We start from the raw sequence: 7,100 nt of genomic DNA, 5'->3' as shown, positions 1-7,100 counted from the left end.
TGAGCTTGCCATGGAAGGAGACTTGCGTGTTTGATGAAGAAGACAGTAGGAAAGCAGAGATTCAGAAGATGGAGCATCTCCAAAACCCCAACCTATTCTCCATTACTGCAAAACAAGTAACCATTTCATGTTCTTCTGCTTTTCACAATCAATCCTGATAATTTCTGATATCCTGACTAAGATTTACAAGATAACCATAGCTTGCTTCAAGCCGACAATCTCCGTGGGATCGACCCTTGCTCACGCAAGGTATTACTTGGACGACCCAGTGCACTTGCTGGTTAGTTGTGCGGGATTGCAAAAGTGTTATTGCAATTTCGTGCACCACCAAGCCCTTTCCATCATCTTCTCAGCAACAGACAGAGTATTCTGAGCAAAGCCCCTCTAGCTTAGCAAATATAGTCTCTGATCTGTCTAAGGCCACTTTAAGTTTCATGAGTAAAACAAGATCCTCCATCAGAAATTTGGAGGCACAAGTGGGCCAGTTGAGTAAGAAAATCATTGAAACACCTCCTAGTACTCTCCCAAGCAATACAGAAGAGAATCCAAAAAGAGAGTGCAAGACCATTGATATAATCAACATGGCCAAACCTAGAGAGGAAGGGGAGGACGTGAATCCCATGAGGTCTATATATTAGAAATATAAAAAATTAAAATTATATAAATAGAAATGTCTGTTCAAAACACAAAACATGAATAGGAATAAAAGAGATTTGTGGAATTATTTTGTCCACTAATAGTGGACAAATTGGAGTATTACCAAATCATGCACCTATTGCTACAGCTGTAGATATAGGTATCTTGAGAATACGCCTTAATGACCAATGGGTAACAATGGCTCTGATGGGTGGTTTTGCTAGAATAGGCGATCATCGATCGATACTAACTATATTAATGCATATAGTTATGTTCTATTCAGTAGAATAAAGATAAAATAGAAATTGGCTTTTTCCAAGAAGGAGTTCCCTATTGAGGACCTAAAGAAATCTGAGGCTCATATAGAGACTATAGAGATTCTATTAAACCTCCTTCTGCCATTCATGAGCTCTGAAAACTATTCTTCCTCTGAAGAGGATGAAGATGTAACTGGAGAGCAAGTTGCTCAATATCTAGGAGCTATCATGAAGCTGAATGCCATGTTGTTTGGTAATGAGACTTGGGAAGATGCACCTCCCTTGCTCATTAGTGAACTAGATACATGGGTTCAGCAAACTTTACCTCAAAAGAAACAAGATCCTGGTAAATTCTTAATACCCTGTACCATGGGCACCATGACCTTTGAGAAGGCTCTGTGTGACCTGGGGTCAGGTATAAATCTTATGACACTCTCTGTAATGGAGAAACTGGAAATCTTTGAGGTACAAGCTGCCACTTTCTCATTAGAGATGGCAGACAAGTCAATAAGATAAGCTTATGGATTGGTAGAGGACGTATTAGTAAAGGTTAAAGGCCTTTACATCCCTGCTGATTTCATAATCCTAGACACTAGGAGGGAGAAGGATGAATGTATCATCCTTGGAAGACCCTTCCTAGCCACAGCAGGAGCTGTGATTGATGTTAACAGAGGAGAATTAGTCCTTCAATTGAATGGGGACTACCTTGTGTTTAAGGCACAAGTGTATCCCTCTGTAAACATGAAAAAGAGGCACAATAAGCTTCTCTCAATACAGAGTCGAAAAAAGCCCCCACAATCAAACTCTAAGTTTGGTATTGGGAGGCCACAACGAAACTCTAAGTTTGGTGTTAAGAAGCCCCCACATTCAAACTCTAAGTTTGGTGTTGGGAGGCCCTCATCATGCTCTGAACATTTGTGAAGCTCCATGAGAGCTCATTGTCAAGCTATTGACATTAAAGAAGTGCTTAATGGAAGGCAACCCAATTTTTATTTATTTATATTTATATTGTTCTTTTATGTTTTATTAGGTTCATGATCATGTGGAGTCATAAAACAATTGCAAAATTAAAAATAAAATCAAAAATAGCAAAAGAAAAAGCACACCCTGGAGGAAGAGCTTACTGGCGTTTAAACGCCAGTAAAGAGCATCTGTCTGGCATTCAACGCCAGAACAGAGTATGAATTTGGCGTTGAACGCCAAAAATAAGCAACAGTCTGGCGTTCAGACACCAGGATTACACCCTGAGGAGAGCAAGCATTAAACACCAGAAACAAGCATGGAACTGGCGTTCAACGCCAGAAACATGCTGCAGACTGGCGTTAAACGCCCAAAACAAGCATAGAACTGGCGTTTAACGCCAGAAACAAGCATCAATCTGGCGTTAAACGTCAGGATTGTATGCAGAGGGCATTTTACATGCCTAATTGGTGCAGGGATGATAAATCCTTGACACCTCAGGATCTGTAGACCCCACAGGATCTCCACGTACCTCAACTCACCCTCTCTTTTCTTTCACACAATCCAATAACACTCTTCCCCAAACACCTTTCACCAATCACCTCAATCTCTCTTCCCCATCACCTCTTCACCACTCACATCCATCCACTTTTCCCCCAAAAACCCCACCTACCTTCAAATTCAAAATCTCTTTCCCACCCAATCCCACCCTAAATAACCGAACCTACTACCTTCCCCCACTCCTATATAAATCACTCTTTCCTTCTTCATTTTCACACAAACACAACCCTCTCTTCTCCTTGGCCGAAACCACCTCTCTCTTCTCCTTGGCCAAGACCATCTCTTCTTCTTCTTCTTCTATTCTTTTCTTTTCTTTGCTCGAGGGCGAGCAAAATTCTAAGTTTGGTGTGGTAAAAGCATAGTTTTTTTGTTTTTCCATAACCATTGATGGCACCTAAGGCCGGAGAAACCTCTAGAAAGAGAAAAGGGAAGACAAAAGCTTCCACCTTCGAGTCATGGGAGATGGAGAGATTCATCTCTAAAGCCCATCAAGACCACTTCTATGAAGTTGTGGCCAAGAAGAAGGTGATCCCTGAGGTCCCTTTCATGCTCAAGAAAAATGAGTATTCGGAGATCCGACATGAGATCCAAGGAAGAGGTTGGGAAGTTCTTACCAACCCCATTCAACAAGTCGGAATCTTAATGGTTCAAGAGTTCTATGCCAATGCATGGATCACTAGGAACCATGATCAAAGTATGAACCCGAATCCAAAGAATTATCTTACAATGGTTCAGGGAAAATACTTAGATTTTAGTACGGAAAATGTGAGGTTGGCGTTCAACCTGCCTGTGATGCAAGAAGATGCACGCTCCTACACTAGAAGGGTCAACTTTGATCAAAGGTTGGACCAAATCCTCATGGACATATGTGTGGAAGGAACTCAATGGAAAAGAGACTCTAAAGGCAAGCCAGTTCAATTGAGAAGACTGGACCTTAAGCCTGTGGCTAGAGGATGGTTGGAGTTCATCCAACGCTCCATCATCCCCACTAGCAACCGATCCGAAGTTACTGTGGATCGGGCCATCATGATCCATAGCATCATGATTGGAGAGGAAGTAGAAGTTCATGAAGTCATTTCTCTTGAATTCTACAAAATAGCCGAAAAGCCCTCTACCTTGGCAAGGCTAGCTTTTCCTCATCTCATTTGCCATCTATGCTACTCAGATGGAGTTATCATAGAGGGAGACATCCTCATTGAAGAGGACAAGCCCATCACTAAGAAGAGGATGGAGCAAACAAGAGAGCCTACTCATGGATCTCAAGAGACGCATGAGAAAGCTCACCATCAAGAAATCCCTGAGATGCCTCAAGGGATGCATTTTCCTCCAAATAACTATTGGGAACAACTCAACACTTCTCTAGAAGACTTGAGTTACAACATGGACCAACTAAGGGTGGAACACCAAGAGCACTCCATCATTCTCCATGAGATTAGAGAAGATCAAAGAGCTATGAGTGAGGAGCAACAAAGGCAAGGAAGAGACATAGAGGAGCTCAAGGACATCATTGGTCCTTCAAGAAGAAGACACCACCATCACTAAAGGTGGACTCATTCCTTAATCTCCTTGTCTATTTATTTTCTGTTTTCGATTTTTGAGCTTCATGTTTGTCTATATTTTATGTCTTCACTACATGATCATTAGTGTCTAGTGTCTATGTCTTAAAGCTATGAATAATTCCATGAATCCTTCACCTTCTTAAATAAAAAATGTTTTTAATACAAAAGAACAAGAAGTACATGAGTTTTGAATTCATCCTTGAATTTAGTTTAATTATATTGATGTGGTGACAATACTTTTTGTTTTCTGAATGAATGCTTGAACAGTGCATATTTTTTATCTTGTTGTTTATGAATGTTAAAATTGTTGGCTCTTAAAAGAATGATGAAAAAGAGAAATGTTGTTGATGATCTGAAAAATAAAAAAAAATTGATTCTTGAAGCAAGAAAAAGCAGTGAAAAAGAAAAAGCTTGCAAAAAGAAAAGTGGCGAAAAAAAAGAAGAAAAAAAAATATATATATATATATATATATATATAAAAGAAAAAGAAAAAGCAAGCAGAAAAAGCCAATAGCCCTTAAAACCAAAAGGCAAGGGTAAAAAGGATCCAAGGCTTTGAGCATCAATGGATAGGAGGGCCCAAGGAAATAAAATCCAGGCTTAAGCGGCTAAATCAAGCTGTCCCTAACCATGTGCTTGTGGCATGCAGGTCCAAGTGAAAAGCTTGAGACTGAGTGGTTAAAGTCGTGATCCAAAGCAAAAAGAGTGTGCTTAAGAGCTCTGGACACCTCTAACTGGGGACTTTAGCAAAGCTGAGTCACAATATGAAAAGGTTCACCCAGTCATGTATCTGTGGCATTTATGTATTCGGAGGTAATACTGGAAAACAAAGTGCTTAGGGCCACGGCCAAGACTCATAAAAGTAGCTGTGTTCAAGAATCAACATACTTAACTAGGAGAATCAATAACACTATCTGAACTCTGAGTTCCTATAGATGCCAATCATTCTAAACTTCAAAGGATAAAGTGAGATGCCAAAACTGTTCAGAAGCAAAAAGCTACAAGTCCGCTCATCTAATTAGAATAATATTCATTGATATTTGAGATTTATAGTACATCTCTTTTTTATCCTATTTGATTTTTAGTTGCTTGGGGACAAGCAACAATTTAAGTTTGGTGTTGTGATGAGCGGATAATTTATACGCTTTTTGGCATTGTTTTCAGGTAGTTTTTAGTAGGATCTAGCTACTTTTAGGGATGTTTTTATTGGTTTTTATGTAAAATTTACATTTCTGGACTTTACTATGAGTTTGTGTGTTTTTCTGTGATTTCAGGTATTTTCTGGCTGAAATTGAGGGACCTGAGCAAAAGTCTGATAGGAGGTTGACAAAGGACTGCTGATGCTGTTGGAATCTGACCTCCCTGCACTCGAAATAGATTTTCTGGAGCTACAGAACTCCAAATGGCGCGCTCTCAATGGCGTTGAAAAGTAGACATCCAGAGCTTTCCAGAAATATATAATATTTTATACTTTATTGGAATCAAGATGACGCAAACTGGCGTTCAACGCCAGTTCCATGCTGCATTCTAGAGTAAAACGCTAGAAACACGTCACAAACCAAAGTTAAACGCCAAAAACACGTTACAACTTGGTGTTTAACTCCAAGAGAAGCCTTTTCACGTGTAAAGTTCAAGCTCAGCCCAAGCACACACCAAAGTGGGCCCCTGAAGTAGATTTATGCATTTAGACTTATTTCTGTAAATCATAGTAACTAGTCTAGTATAAATAGGACATTTTACTATTGTATTAGACCTCTGATGAGCGGATAATTTATACGCTTTTTGGCATTGTTTTTAGTATGTTTTTAGTAGTTTGAGTTGAGTTTTTAGTATATTTTTATTAGTTTTTAGTTAAAATTCACTTTTCTGGACTTTACTATGAGTTTGTGTGTTTTTCTGTGATTTCAGGTATTTTCTGGCTGAAATTGAGGGACCTGAGCAAAAATCTTATTCAGAGACTGAAAAGGACTGCAGATGCTGTTGGATTCTGACCTCCCTGCACTCGAAGTGGATTTTCTGGAGCTACAGAAGCCCAATTGGCGCGCTCTCAATGGCGTTGGAAAGTAGACATCCTGGGCTTTCCAGCAATATATGATAGTCTATACTTTGCTCAAGATTTGACGGCCCAAACCGGCGTTCAAAGTCACCTTCAGAAATCCCAGCGTTAAACGCCGGAACTGGCACCAAAGTGGGAGTTAAACGCCCAAACTGGCATAAAAGCTGGCGTTTAACTCCAAGAAGAGTCTCTACACGAAAATGCTTCATTGCTCAGCCCAAGCACACACCAAGTGGGCCCGGAAGTGGATTTTTATGTCATTTACTCATCTCTGTACACCCTAGGCTACTAGTTCTCTATAAGTAGGACCTTTTACTGTTGTATTTTCATCTTTGGATTAATTTAGATCCTTTGATCATCTTTGGACATCTAGTTCTTAGATCATTTGGGGGCTGGCCTCACGGCCATGCCTAGACCTTGTTCTTATGTATTTTCAACAGTGGAGTTTTTACACACCATAGATTAAGGTGTGGAGCTCTGCTGTACCTCGAGTATTAATGCAATTACTATTGTTCTTCTATTCAATTCCGCTTGTTCTTTGTCCAAGATATCACTTATTCTTCAACTTGATGAATGTGATGATCCGTGACATTCATCATCATTCTCACTTATGAACAAAGTGACTGACAACCACTTTTGTTCTACAAGCAACCAAGGCCCTAGTGTTTATCTCTTGGATTCCTGATACACGATGCATGGTTGATCGCCTGACATCCGAGTGCTCGCCTGACAAATGAGCCAGCCATTCCGTGAGATCAGAGTCTTCGTGGTATAGGCAAGAACTGATGGCGGCATTCAAGAGAATCCGGAAGGTCTAACCTTGTCTGTGGTATTCTGAGTAGGATTCAATGATTGAATGACTGTGACGTGCTTCAAACTCCTAGCAGGCGGGGCGTTAGTGACAGACGCAAAGAATCATGGATTCTATTCCGGCCTGACCGAGAACCGACAGATGGATAGCCGTGCCATGACAGGGTGCGTTGAACATTTCCACTGAGAGGATGGGAGGTAGCCACTGACAACGGTGAAACCCTTGCATAAGCTTGCCATGGAAAGGAGTAAGAAGGATTG

Source organism: Arachis stenosperma, chromosome 2 (assembly GCF_014773155.1).
Source record: "Arachis stenosperma cultivar V10309 chromosome 2, arast.V10309.gnm1.PFL2, whole genome shotgun sequence".
NCBI classification, from domain to species: Eukaryota; Viridiplantae; Streptophyta; class Magnoliopsida; order Fabales; family Fabaceae; genus Arachis; species Arachis stenosperma.
This window is presented reverse-complemented; position numbering follows the sequence as displayed.